Genomic DNA, 14925 nt, shown 5'->3' on the forward strand with positions numbered 1-14925 from the left:
GGAATTATTCCTTCTTTTTGTATGTCTTGGAAAAGATTATGTAATATAAGTATTAGTTCCTCTTTAAAGGTTTGGTACAATTCTGATGTGAAGTCATCTGGTTCTGGAATTTTCTTTTTGGGGAGATTTCATATAGTTGATGCTATTTCAGTACTTGATGTAGGTCTAGTCAACACTTCCATTTCTTTCTGGCTGAATCTAGGAAGGTGGTGTGCTTCCAGGTATTATCTATTTCCTTCAGATTTTCATATTTCTGAGAATATAGTTTTTATAGTATTCATTAACGATTTTTTGAATTTCTGAGGTGTCTGCTGTTATTTTGCCTTTATCATTACTGATTGATATTAGGGATTTTACTTTTCTTTTTCTGGCTAGGTTAGCAAAAGGTTTATCAATTTTGTTAATATTTTTTTTAAAAACTTTTGATTTATTGATCTTTTGAATTATTCTTTTGTTTTCAATTTTATTTAATTCTGCTCTAATTTTGTTTTTTTTTTTCTTCTGCTGGGTATGGGGTTGGAATGTTCTTCCTTTTCCAGTTGCTTAAGATGTCCCATTAAGTTGTTGACTTCCTCTCTTTCTGTTCTCTTGAGGAAGGCTTGCAACACTATAAACTTCCCTCTTAGTACTGCCTTTGCAGTATCCCATAGGTTCTGATAATTTGTGTCTTCATTGTCATTTTGTTCCATGAATTTGGTAATTTCCTTCTTAATCTCGTCTATGACCCAGCTATCATTCAGCACAAGATTATTTACTTTCCATGACTTTGAATGAGTATAAATATTTCTGTTGTTGTTGACTTCAACTTTTATTCCATGGTGGTCTGAGAAAATACAAGGAATAATTTCTATTTTTTAAAATTTGCTGAGGTTAGCCTTGTGACCTAAGATGTGGTCAAATTTGGAGGATGTTCCATGGGCTGATGAGAAGAATGTGTATTCAGTTTTATTAGGATGAAATGTTCCGTAGATATCTGTTAAGTCCATTTGTTGTAGGGTCAAATTTCAGTCCAATATTTATTTGTCTCGTTTATTTTTGGAGGATCTATCCAAGACTGCCAACAGGGTGTTAAAATCTCTCACTATTATGGTGCAGAAAGATATCAAATTGTTCATGTCTGTTAGTGTTTACTTTATCAACTGAGGAACATTCTGGTTGGGCACATAAATGTTAATAATTGAAATCTCTTTATGTTGAGTGTTTTCTTTGACAAATATGATATGACCATCCTTATCTTTCCTTACCTTTCTTGGTTTAAAGTGTGTTGTATCTGTGAATAAAATCGCAACACCTGCTTTTTTCTGATTTCCATTTGCCTGAATTATAGATGACCGTGCCTTCACTCTGAGTCTATTTTTATCTTTTAAGGTAAGATGAGATTTTTGTATGCAGCAGATATCTGTTCTGAGTTTATGCATCTAGTCAGCCAACCTGTGCTTTTTTAGAGGACAATTTAGACCATTCACATTAATTGAAAGAATTGATAAGCCTGGTTATCTTTTGGGTGTCAAATTTTTTTAATGTCCAGTGGACATTTTTAATGCTTTCACCATGTGGAAAGTTGGGTTTGTTCAAAAATTTCTGAGTGAGTTTACTTTGGTGGTGGAGCATTGTGCTGGTCATTGTGGAGGATGGGTGTGAGAATATCCTGGACAGCTGGTTTAGTTATGACAAATTTCTTGAACATGTGTATGTCATTAAATTATTTGATTTCTCCATCACGAATGAAACTCAGTTTAGCTGGATACAGTATCTTAGGCTGAAAGTTGTTTTGTTTTAGCAGATTGAAAGTCAATGACCATCCTCTTCTGGCTTAGAAAGATTCAGCTGAGAACTCTGAGGTCATTCTAATATTCTTCACCTTGTAGGTTATGGTTTTCTTACATCTGGCTGCTTGCAGAATTTTCTCCTTCATATTAATTTTGGCAAAGTTAAATACAATGTGTCTAGGCAATGTTTTATTTGAATTAAGTCATGCTGGGGTTCTGAAACTGTCTGCTATCTGAATTTCTGTATCTCTTGCCATGCTTTGGAAATTCTCCTCTAATATATCTTGAAGTAGAGCATCAGTGCCTTTAGGACCATCCTCTTCTCCTTCAGGAATTTCTATAAAGCAAATATTTGTTTTTTGCAGTGGTCCCCCAACTCTCTCAAGGAATGATCCATTTTTACTCTCCACTTCTCTACCTCTTTGAGCATTTGGGAGCATTTAAAAGCTTTGTGTTCAATTTCAGTCTGCTCCATTCTGTTACTGAGGGATTCTACTGTATTTCTCAGATATTTGAGGGCTGAAAATTCTAGCCTTATGTTTTGGGTGTCTTTTTTTTGTGTCTAAATCTTCAAAGACTTTGTCTCTCTAATTCATTAAATTCTTGAGACAACTTTTGGATTATGCCTGGAATTTCTAATCCCAACTGTACTTCCATTCTATTAATCTTATTTGCCATCCATATTGTGAACTCGATTTCTGACATCTCAGCCATTTGTTTATGAATGGCATCTTCTTTTGTGTCTCCTTTGACATTCCTCTGGGGAGTTGATCTACTCTGATTATTCATGTTGTCCAAGATTTTCTGCTAATTCTGCCCCATGATTATTTTTCTTGTTTTGGCTAGAGAAGCTGGTAAGGTGGAATTGGATTGAAGGTTCCTAGAATTGTAGTTAGCCAGACCTTTACCAAAGAGCTGGGACTGATGACTGTGGCTTTTCCCCTACAGCTTCACAAAGATCCTGTTCAGTACTGCAGCCTGAAATTCTGGGGACCTGCTTGGTGTAATGGGGCTAGGTGTCTTTGTCTTGCATTCAGCTAGTCTCTAACGAATTCTATTGAATCAGTGGCTTTGAGCTGAAACTCAGCTGGGGAGAAATACAAGCAACTGAGGCACCCCCCACAACAGGCAACAACTGGAAGAGGATAATCAGATCCTCCCACAACAACACAACTAGGGCACAACCTTGGAGGGTCCTTGGTGACCAGCGAAGGTCAAGAGTTCCCAACCAATTGTCTGGGTCAGCACAATTGCTGATCAAGTGGGGGAGTTCAAAAGGTCTCCAGCATCCAGACTGCAGGCATCCACTGGCAGCTCAAGTGTGACTTGCTCCAGTGCTCAGTGGAGTTAGAACGGCCCACCCAGCACAAGAGTTAGTCCAGGGGGTTTGGAACCTCCTTCCCCACCTTGCTCCTCAGCATGCCCAATCACTGGTAACCCCACAGGGCTGTGACCCAGTTCTCTCCAGTGCACAATTACACCAGGGATTTGCACCTGTCTGAGTTAAAGGGGAGTCAATACCTCCATGGCTGGGCCACTGCACTCTTCCACCTTCCAGGCAGGAGGAAAAAAGCCCAACTCCCTCTGGTGTTCCTTGGAAACCGGGGAGTGTTCCACCTGTGGCTGTTCTGAGTCAGGGTTTACTCTTGTAGCATGTGATTCTCTCCCATCAGAGTCTGCACCTCTGCCCTGGTCACACTCCTCCTCTGGAACTGGCTGGTGAGGTCTGGCTCCCTCCAGTGTTCCACAGAATTGGAGAGGGGTCTCTCCCAAATTTGACCCACTGGAGCATCCTGCCACAGGTGGGGGTTCCACTTCTGAGGGTCTGTGGAGCCACCACTACAGTCAGGGTTGGCCACTGCAGTTGGGGGTTGCACTGTGGGTCAGAGGCGTGGCAGTCACCAGTGGGAGGTGTGGTGAAGCTTCTGTGTGCCAGAGGTGCAGACATTGTGGGTAGGAGGTGCAGCTGTAGTGGGTTGGAGGTGCCATTGCTGCATTGGAGGTTTGGCTGCCAGGGGTGGGAGGTGTGGCCACTGTGGGGTAGAGGTGGGGTAGTCAATGTAGTCCCCAGTGGCAGGTGCAGCCTCTGCTGGTCACAGGTGCAGCTGCATGTGTCCCTTGCTATGCATTTTTGCCTCATGGGGAAAGTCCCCCTCCCCTTGAGACTCCCTGCTTCTACTAGAGTTACAGTTTCAGCACAGCTGCTCCGCAGCCAATGAGATGCCCAGCTCTAGCTAGAAACTGCCAGACACTCTGGGTTCTGTAGTGAGTAGGATTCTAGACCCCCAGGAGAGGGGGAAGGGTGGACTGGGAGTTCAGGGAGGCAAGGAAAATATTTGTTCAACTATTATTCTGGGCAAGAGACTTCCTTGGCTTGCCGTGGAATCTCTCTGGAGAAGGAGTCCTGGCCTTCAGCCACTCTTTCCCATGGGGTGAAACAAGAGGTCTGTTCACTGCTCATTTGTAGAGAGCCCACAGTAAGCCACTCTCTTGGAGGGAGAGAGGATGGACATTTGTCCTCTTTGGGATGGGTTTTGTACCTGAAATTTGCTTCCTTGGAGTCTCAACTTGCCTCAGCAGGGATGATGTGAAATTATTAATCTTCTCTCTCAGCTCAGCTCCTGACCTTTAGCTTTATTGGTTTGGTTCTGGCCATTATTTCTCCCTCTGGATAGGAGCTTCTGTTGAAAGCTTGTTCCAGTCAGCCATCTTGCTTCCTATCCTCTAATTGCCCTTTTTTAAAATATAAATTAAGCTCACCTTAAATTTCATGTGTAAATTCAAATGAAAGTCAATATGCAAAACAATCTTGAAAGAAAATAAAATTGGATGACAAACTGTTCCTTATATTGAATCTTATGACAAAGTTAAAATAATTATATCTGTATAATGAAATCATAAAAATAGATTTATTCTGATCAATAGAATAAATCTCCATGTCCAATTATAAATGTTTTCATTTATGGTAAATTGATTTTGATAAAGAAGTCATAACAATTTAAGTAAAATGTACTCTTTCCAGAAAATAGTAATGGTAAATTTGAATAAAGAAGAGCAAATATACAAAAGTGGATTCTTAAATCATTACTAATAATACTCGAAGTGGATTTGGTAATATTTAAATATAAGAGCTAAAATTATAAAATTCTTAGAAAAACATTGAATACATTTTTTTTGTATGATCTTGAAATAGGCAATGATTTTTTTAAGACTACCCCAACATCACAATTTAGAAAATGATGTAAATCATCTACTTTTAAGAGTTGTCCTCAGACAACACCAAAAAAAGAAGAAAAAATTATATATATAATTTGGGTCTGATATTTACTATATAAAAAAGAATGCTTATAAGTTAATACTAAAACTTTTTTTTTTTTTGTAGAGACAGAGTCTCACTGTACCGCCCTCGGTAGAGTGCCATGGCATCACACGGCTCACAGCAACCTCTAACTCTTGGGCTTACACGATTCTCTTGCCTCAGTCTCCCAGGCAGCTGGGACTACAGGCACCCGCCACAACTGCCTGGCTATTTTTTCTTTGTTGTTGTTGCAGTTTGGCCAGGGCTGGGTTTGAACCCACCACCCTCAGCATATGGGGCCGGCGCCCTACTCACTGAGCCACAGGCGCCGCCCCTAAAACTTTTTTTTTTTAAAGGGAAAAGAACTTATAAATCCTAAACTGAAGCAATGAAACGTAAAGTGTATTCATGGCACTCTTGCCTGTAATTGCAGGTACTTTAGAGTAGTCCATTGCCAATTCTGAAGCTCCACTTTTGTTACACGTTTATGACTAATTGTAACACTCAAATTCAATAATAAATCCTAAAATTCCATTACTAGAAACACAAAAGATGTTTATACTTATTTTCATTTTATTGTATATAGAATTGAAATTTCTATAAAGTAGTTATACAAATAGGAAAGATATACTCAGTATCATTAATTTATTACGGAAATGCAATCAAAACCACAATGAGATAAGAGTTAATGCCCAATATATGACTATATTAAAAATACAATAGAATTATTGGCAAAGATATGAAGAATATGAAACTCACATACATTGTTGGTGGAAATAAAAATAGTGTAGTTAATTTGTGAACAAGGCAATTTCTCATAATTTTATATATGGAATTATCACATGACCTGAAAATCCCACTCTTGGGTGAGTACCCAAAAGAAATAGAAATCTATGACCTCTCAATTGTTCATACGTGAATTCTTAAGTCTGCACTATTTGTCAAAATTAAATACAATACAAATATCTATCAACTAGTTGAAAGAAAAATAATATGTAGTACAGCTGCACAATAAAATACTTTTCACTAAATAAGAAGAATGAGGCAATGTTGCATACTACAACAGGAACAGACTTCAAAATCATTATTGTAAGTGGAAAAATATCTCCAAATATGACATAATTTGTAACTCTATTTATAAGAAATTTTTACAATAGGGCCATGTGTAAAAACAGAAAATACATGAATAATTGGTGAGAAATTGTAAATTAGTGAAATTTCCTCTGGTGTTACAAAAGTATCTTACATTGTGATTATGACTACATGACTCTGTAAGATACTAAAAAGCTTGAACTTACATACACTTAATACATGATTATTATGCTTTATAAATTTTTTTCCAATAAATTCGTTCAAATAAATATTTCAATAAGACAGTGGAGTAATTTTTCCTTTTCAGATATCCAAATTACAGACTCTGAAAACCCAAACCCTTTTTTTTTTTTTTTTTTTGTAGAGACAGAGTCTCACTTTATGGCCCTCGGTAGAGTGCTGTGGCCTCACACAGCTCACAGCAACCTCCAACTCCTGGGCTTAAGCGATTCTCTGGCCTCAGCCTCCTGAGTAGCTGGGACTACAGGCGCCCGCCACAATGCCCGGCTATTTTTTTGTTGCAGTTTGGCCGGGGTCGGGCTTGAACCTGCCACCCTCGGTATATGGGGCCGGCGCCCCACCAACTGAGCCACAGATGCCGCCCCCAAAACCCTTTTTTTAAGGAATTGATTTTAAAGGTGGCCAGAACAAATGGATAAACCAAAAGTGTTTATAGTGGCTACATGTGATATAAAGCAGAAGTTTGTAGGGTTATTAATAGATAAGAATAATATAGTTAGCTTTGCCATGCCTGAAAAGGGAAGAAAATTATAATAATTTATTTTTCACAACTTTTTAGCAACATACACTATTGTCCTCACAGGGTTATTAAGAATATCCTTTATCAAATATGACTTGGAGAAGCAATGAAACATAAAGTGTATTGATGGCACTCTTGCCTGTAATTGCGGGTACTTTAGAGTAGTCTATTGCCAATTCTGAAGCTTCACTTTTGTTATGCATTTATGTATTATTTTTTCAAGATCTTTAAAATATGACAGTGAAGCTTTAATAGGGATTGCATTAAAATTGTATATTGCTTTGGGTAGTATGGACATTTTAATAATATTGATTCTTCCCAGCCATGAGCATGGTATGTTTTTCCATTTGTTAACATCTTCAGCTATTTTTTTTCTTAGAGTTTCATAGTTCTCTTTATAGAGATCTTTCACAACCTTTGTTAGGTAAAATCCCAAATATTTCATCTTCTTTGACACTACTGTGAACAGAATAGAGTCCTTAACTGTTTTTTCAGCTTAACTATTGTTGGTAAATATAAAAGATTTATGAGTGTTTTGTAACCTGAGATGCTGCTGTATTCCTTGATCACTTCTAAGAGTTTTGTAGTAGAACCCCTGGTATTTTCAAGATATACAATCATATCATCTGCAAAGAGTGAATGTTTGATCTCTTCTGACCCTATGTGGATTCCCTTGATCACCTTTTCTTGCCTAATTGTGATGGCTAAGACTTCCATTACAATGTTAAAATGCAGTGGAGACAATGGGCAACCTTTCCTGTTTCCTGATCTGAGTGGAAATGATTTCAGTTTAACTCCATTCAATATGATGTTGGCTGTGGGTTTTGCTGTAGATGGCCTCCATCAGTTTAAAAAATGTCCCTTCTATGCCCATTTTCTTAAGTGTTCTGATCATGAAACAATGCTGGATATTATCAAAAGCTCTTTCTGCATCAATTGAGAGAATCATATGGTCTTTGCTTTTTATTTTGTTTGTGTGATGAATTATATTTATAGATTTACATATATTGAACCAGCCTTGAGACCCTGAGATAAAACCCACTTGGTCATGGTGTCTTATTGTTTGATATGTTGTTGGATTCTGTTTGCTAGGATATTGTTGAATATTTTTCATCAATATTCAATAGTGATATTGGTCTATAATTTTCTTTTCTTTTTGGGTCTTTTCCTGTAATTAGATCAATTATTAATCTTATGATGGTCTTTAAGGGTTCAAGTAAAAGAAAATGTCATATATATCTCATTTTAAGTCAATATTTAGAAATGATTAAGCTTACAGATGAAAACACATGAAAAGCCAAGACAGGCTGGAGGCCAGGCCTCTTATACCAATCAAACAAGCTATGAATGCAAAGGAAGAATTAGGAACACACTGAAGTAACTCTATGAATTTTAAAGTAAAATTATTTTAATTTTAATTTAAAATTAAAAGCCCTACCCCAGGACACATAAATAATAAAAAATCTAAAGAGCCTTATTGCTGATATTAAGAAATTTTAGTGGTCCACATAGCAAATCAAACCAGAGGATAGGAGCCAAGACAGCAGTCTAGTGGCAGCTGCTTTGCAGCCCCTCTGAACAAGAGTGGGGGCCTGGAGTGACTGCGCTGGACATTGGGAGTGGAGAGGAGAAGCAGGAAGAGAAATCAACAGGAAAAACAGATGAAGGGGGCGACCAGAGGCTAGAGAAAAAGACTGCATGTAGTGATCACAGGAAGGATCTGGGGTGTGTGGAGGCCAGCACCATTTCCTGGGCAATTGAAGCAGCATCAAAAATACACTACTGGGACCTGATCAAACTAAAAAGCTACTGCACAGCCAAGAACACAGTAAGTAAAGCAAGTAGACAGCCTTCAGAATGGGGAAAGATATTTGCAGGTTATGTCTCTGACAAAGGTTTAATAACCAGAATCCACAGAGAACTCAAACGTATTAGCAAGAAAAGAACAAGTGATTCCATCTCAGGGTGGGCAAGGGACTTGAAGAGAAACTTATCTGAAGAAGACAGGTGTACAGCCTACAGACATATGAAAAAGTGCTCATCATCCTTAATCACCAGAGTGCCATCAATACATTTTATGTTTCAAGCTTTGTTTTGTATGGAATCAGAAAAATCCTCAAATAGCCAAGACATTACTCAGAAATAAAAACAAAGCAGGAGGAATCACAGTATCAGACCTCAGACTATACTATAAATCGATAGTGATCAAAACTACATGGTACTGGCACAAAAAGAGAGAGGTAGATGTATGGAACAGAATAGAGAACCAAAAGGTGAACCCAACTACTTACCATTATTTGATCTTTGACAAGCCAATTAAAATATTCAGTGGGGAGAGGTGGCACCTGTGGCTCAAGGAGTACAGCACTGGCCCCAGCCAAAAAACTAAAAAAAAAAAACTGAAAAAAAAATAATAATAATAAAAAACATTCAGTGGGGAAAAGATTCTCTATTTAGCAAATGGTGCTGGGTGAACTGGCTGGCAACCTGTAGAAGACTGAAACTAAACCCATACCTTTCACCATTAACTAAGATAGACTCACTGGATTAAAGATTTAAACTTAAGACATGAAAGTATAAAAATACTAGAAGAAAGTGCAGGAAAAACACTTGAAGAAATCAGCCTGGGAGAATATTTTATGAGGAGGACCCCCCGAGCAATTGAATACATGTCTGGGACCTGGTCAAACTAAAAAGCTTCTGCACAGCCAAGAACACAGTAAGTAAAGCAAGCAGACAGCCCTCGGAATGGGAGAAGATATTTGCAGGTTATGTCTCCGACAAAGGTTTAATAACCAGAATCCACAGAGAACTTAAATATATTAGCAAGAAAAGAACAAGTGATACTATCTCAGGCTGGGCAAGGGACTTGAAGAGAATCTTCTCTGAAGAAGACAGGCACATGGCCTACAGACATATGAAAAGTGCTCATCATCCTTAATGATCAGAAAAATGCAAATCAAAACTACTTTGAGATATCATTTAACTCCAGTAAGATTAGCACATATCACAAAATCCCCAAACCAGAGATGCTGGCATGGATGTGGAGAAAAGGGCACACTTCTACACTGCTGGTGGGAATGCAAACTAATATGTCTCTTCAGGAAAGATGTTTAGAGAGCCCTTAGGGATCTAAAAATAGACCTGCCATTCAATCCTACAGTTTCTCTACTACGTATATATCCAGAAGACCAAAAATCACATTATAACAAGGATATTTGTGCCAGAATGTTTATTGCAGCCCAATTCATAATTGTTAAGTCATGGAAGAAGCCCAAGTGCCCATCGACCCATGAATGGATTAATAAATTGTGGTATATGTACACCATGGAATATTATGCAGCCTTAAAGAAAGATGGAGACTTTACCTCTTTCATGTTTACATGAATGGAGCTGGAACATATTCTTCTTAGCAATGTATCATAAGAATGGAAGAAAAAGTATTCAATGTACTCAGCCCCACTCTGAAACAAATTTATAGCTTTCATATGCAAGCTATAACCCAATTATAGCCCAAGAATATGGGGAAAGGGTGGAAGGGGGTGGGAGGAGGGGGGAGCATGGATGGAGGGAGGGTAATTGGTGGGACCACACTTATGGTGCATTTGACAAGGGTACATGTTAAATTTACTAAATGTAGAACATAAATGTCTTAACACAATAACTAAGAAAATGCCATGAAGGCTGTGTTAACCAGTTTGATGAAAATATTTCAAATTGTATATAAAACCAGCACATTGTGCCTTGGGGATTTTGGCAGTTGGGAAAGGCCTCACTTGTTTGGTGACTACGAGGTAAAGGGTTGAATTAGGCCCATGAAAAAGTTTTGGTAGATATTCCAGAGTTAATAGGTTGAAATAGGTCACTTGGGATCAATTGAGTTTTCCCCAAGTTAAAGGGCTCAAATAGAGTTCAAAGAACAACTGTTCTATTTTCTGAAAGCAGGGCCACCTATTCCCTTTTGCCAATGTTTAACTTTTCTTTATAAGCCCCTTATGAGCTGTCTTTGATTGTCCTAAGACTTATCATTTTCTCAGCAAATGGATGACTATTGTGTGCTTCCAAAACCCTTAAACTCCAAACTTATTCTTGGTATTTTAGGTGTTGTGTGACCGGAGATGCGAATGAACAGCAGCTTTGCTGTGGGTGTAAACTCGCCCCTGTAATTATTAAGTTAAGAAACAGACTACACGCAATTAGATGAGATGAAATGGCATGTAGCAAAAATCTTTATTCCAAGTTTTGGTTTTATACTTTTCCAGTCATGTACACACTTAATCTATTATCTATTAGTTTCATCATTATCTTATTTTACCTATTGAAATTCAACTTGAAAGGAAATATTTTGTTATCATATCAATACAATCGACTTTGTAGTAAACCTCTTCTTCTAAACATTGACTAATGTCTGAGCAGGTATCAAAAGGAAGATCACAAAGAAGAAAGTAGCCACAGTGGAACAGAGTTCATAGAAGAATATCTTCAAGCATTCACTCAGTTTACTCAGTATGAAGTAATGACTGTGTCTTTCCTTCAGGGCAGAGTACCTATAGACCTCTGACAATATGTTGTTAATCTGGCCCGTATCTCTGAGGAAGGGTGGCATGCTCTTTGATCTCAGACTTCACAGGGTGTACAGCTTCAGAGAAAAGGCCTAAGGAATTTTACAACTCCAAAAAAGCCTAACTCTGTGTGTAACCGAGGGGGGTCAAAGTCCCTTAAGCCTCTGGAAGAAAAGCAAGTCATTTTAAACTCACACTGAATTCACTTTGTGTGCTTGATGTAGGATATGTTTATTTCTAAATATTATCCTTCATTAGGTGAGCTGGATTTATAATCTCTCTAGGCTTCCACTGACTATGAAACCTACTTTTCTGTCTGTGACCTCTTGTTCCTGGCAGTTAGGCTGCTACTCTTGCTGTTAATTTTTTTTCCTTTGCCCAACCCCAACCAGTTTCTTCAAGTCAGACTAAAATGTTACATTTGTAAAGCTACATTTGTTCCCAAACTAAGGCCTGTTCTGCACCTTGTATGTTGCAACATTGTTTTGCTGCCTAGACTTTGGGCTTTCTCAGCTGCACCAGCCTTGACTTTGCAAGGTTTGGCCACTACTTCCTTTTTGTCTTTCTTACAAGAAAAGGAAAGGTGAGAAATTCATAGTTCCCTGATAGGCCTGAAGAAACCCCTAGATCTAAGGGAAAACAAAATTCCCAACTTGCCACTTGAGTGCCTCCTGAACAACTGGAATAAATTTAAGTTAGAATGACTACTCCATAGACAGAACAGTGGCAAATTCTCCCAGCAGAGAACTGGCCCCTGCAGGCAAGAAACAGTCTCCTTCAGAAGAGAACTAGCCCCCTGGTTCCTGTAGCCTTTCCATTTAAGCAACAGGCAAAACAAGGGGAGTAATATTCATGGCAAGGATGGTGTTTCCTACCAACTTGGTCGTAACCAGTTGGAACTTGCCCTGATTTCAGCTTGTTTTGATGTGGGCAATTAGAAACTTTACTTTGAGATTTCAGACTCAGTAAGGCAAGGCTGCAGAATGTCCAAAGCAATGCCATAGCTTCAGCAAGACCTGCCAGTTCAGGGTCAGGGTGACTGTTTACATTTGGATTCCCTATTTGTTTGCAGCGACTTCTACAACCACACTTTGGCATGGCCTGGATATTTGATCTTGGTGCCAAGTGTTTCCAGACTTTGTTATCAGCCTTAAATGTGAGGTGGATTTCACTGTGGCAGTCGTGCTGGGAGGGGGTGGCCAGGCTGTAGCCTGTCTTCCACCTGTTTATCCTCCCACTTCTCTAATCCCCTGGTTTGGCAGGGTCAGAGGCCCTCCCTATAGCAGGCACCCAGCGGGAGTCTGCAGTTTGCTTTTACCAGCCTTCACAGTCCAAGCTGGCAGTTGGTCTCCCATCACCAAAGAGCCAGATGGGAGCCAGCAGAGACCTGGCAGACAGTGGTGCTTATGATTTGAGAAAGCTGTAGTTTGCAGCTTTGCCCCTCTGACCCTCTCCCCCATCACAAGCCTGGCCACTTCTTATAGTGGGACAGGAGGATCCAGCTCACTTCTTCCCCCTAGGGACAGTGACTGGTGTGGGGATGGCCCCAGGTGGTGGTGGTGGTGGATCCAGTAGCTGGGGCATCATTGTTCAATCCTCCAGGGCGATAGCTGGTTTGCAGAGGTAGTTGGTTGACATCAGTCCAGTGCTGAGCCTGGTCTCCATCTCACTCTTAGGATAGCCAGTGACCACTGGCATGGGTGCTATGGCCACCAGAGGCCTTTAATCTGGGACCTGTTCCTGGGCATCCTGCTCAGCCTCTTTCTCATCCTGAGGGCTGGCTGGCAGGGCTGCTGTGCCCAGATTCCAGGCCCCTGGAGTTGGCCTTGCTGATCCTGGGTGTGGGGGCTGTGGCCAGGTGTGCTTCACTCTACTGGAGGCCCTCCCTTCGGACCTCTTCCAGGACCCAGACCACTGTCGCCAAGCCTACTCCATCTATGCCATCATGACCAGCCTCAGCGACTGCCTAGGTTACCTCCTGCCTGCCCTTGACTGGGATACTAGTGCCCTGGCCCCCTACCTGGGCACCCAGGAGGAGTGCTTCTTTGGCCTGCACACACTCATATTCCTCACCTGTATGGCAGCCACACTGTTAGTGGCTGAGGAGGCAGCATTGGGCCCAGCTGAGCAGGCAGAGGGATTGTCAGTCCCCTCTGTGCAGCCCCACTGCTGCCCATGCCAGGACCACCTAGCTTTCAGGAACCTGGGCTCCCTACTTCCCTGGCTGCGCCAGCTCTGCTGTCACATTCCGTGAACCCTACGCTAGCTCTTTGAGGGCAGTGGATGGCACTCACGACCTTCACACTGTTTTATACAGATTGTGTGGGCTAGGGGCTGTAATGAGGTGTGCCCAGGGCTGAGCCAGGCACCGAGGCCCAGAGACACTATGATGAAGTTGTCCACATGGGCAACCTGGGGCTGTTCCTGTGGTGTACTATCTCCCTGGTCTTCTCTCTGGTCATGGACCTGCTGGTGCAGCAATTCGGCACCCAGCAGTCTATTTGGTTAGTGTGGCGGCTTTTCCTGTAGCTGCTGGTGCCACGTGTCTGTCTCACAAGGTGGCCGTGGTGTCAGCCTCTGTGCCATCACTGAGTTCACCTTCTCAACTCTGAAAATCCTACCTTACAACCTGGCTTTCCTCTACCACCATGAGAAGCAGGTGTTCCTGCCTAAATACGGAGGGGACTCTGGATGTGGCTGCAGTGAGGACAGCCTGATGACCAGCTTCCTGCCAGGCCCTAAGACAAGAGCTCCCTTCCCCAGGGGACAGAGGGCTACTGGAGGCAGAGGTCTTCTCTCATCTCCACTGTGCTCTTTGCAGTCTCTGCCTGTGACGTCTCCTTGGGTGTGGTGGTGGGCGAGCCTACTGAGGCCAGGGTCGTTCCTGGCCAGAGCATCTGCCTAGACCCAGCCATCTGGACAGTGCCTTCCTGATGTCTCCGGTGACCCCATCCCTGTTTATGGGTCTATCATCCAGCTCAGCTAGTCTATTACTCTATATGGTGTCTGCCCCAGGCCTGGGTCTGGTCGCCATTTACTTTGCTACACAGGTAGTATTTGCCAAGAGCGACTTAGTCAAATACTCCGTGTAGAATACTTCCTACAGGATGAAGGGAGGTCTGCGACCTGGGTCCCAGCTCCCGATTAGGCTGCAGAGATGGCTTCTTTTCTGCTGCTTCCGAAGTGGTGCGGCTCTCTGCTGCCACCTAGTGGCTATGAGGTGCATAGCGTGACAACCCAGGGACTGTTGTTTCCTTCTCAAGTGTGTCTATGGCTGATGGACTGACAGCTTTCTAAAGGGCCTTAAGTTTGGACTTCTACAGGGAGGCCAGAAGTGCGGGGCGTTTGATTAGCTCCAGGCACTGGAATTTGGGACCTTGCAGGTGGATTTCTTAGGCTCAGGGCAACAGTTGGTGTCCTGCATGAGACATCCAGAGAAGGGAT

The 14925-nt window shown here is 41.2% G+C and overlaps 1 pseudogene; it reads left to right on the top strand.

Moving 5' to 3' along the window:
- The first annotated feature begins 10963 nt into the window (after positions 1–10963).
- LOC128572751 (solute carrier family 45 member 3-like) lies at positions 10964–14573 on the top strand (annotated as a pseudogene).
- The last annotated feature ends 352 nt before the right edge of the window (positions 14574–14925 follow it).

Source organism: Nycticebus coucang, chromosome 20 (assembly GCF_027406575.1).
Source record: "Nycticebus coucang isolate mNycCou1 chromosome 20, mNycCou1.pri, whole genome shotgun sequence".
In the NCBI taxonomy this organism is placed as follows: Eukaryota; Metazoa; Chordata; class Mammalia; order Primates; family Lorisidae; genus Nycticebus; species Nycticebus coucang.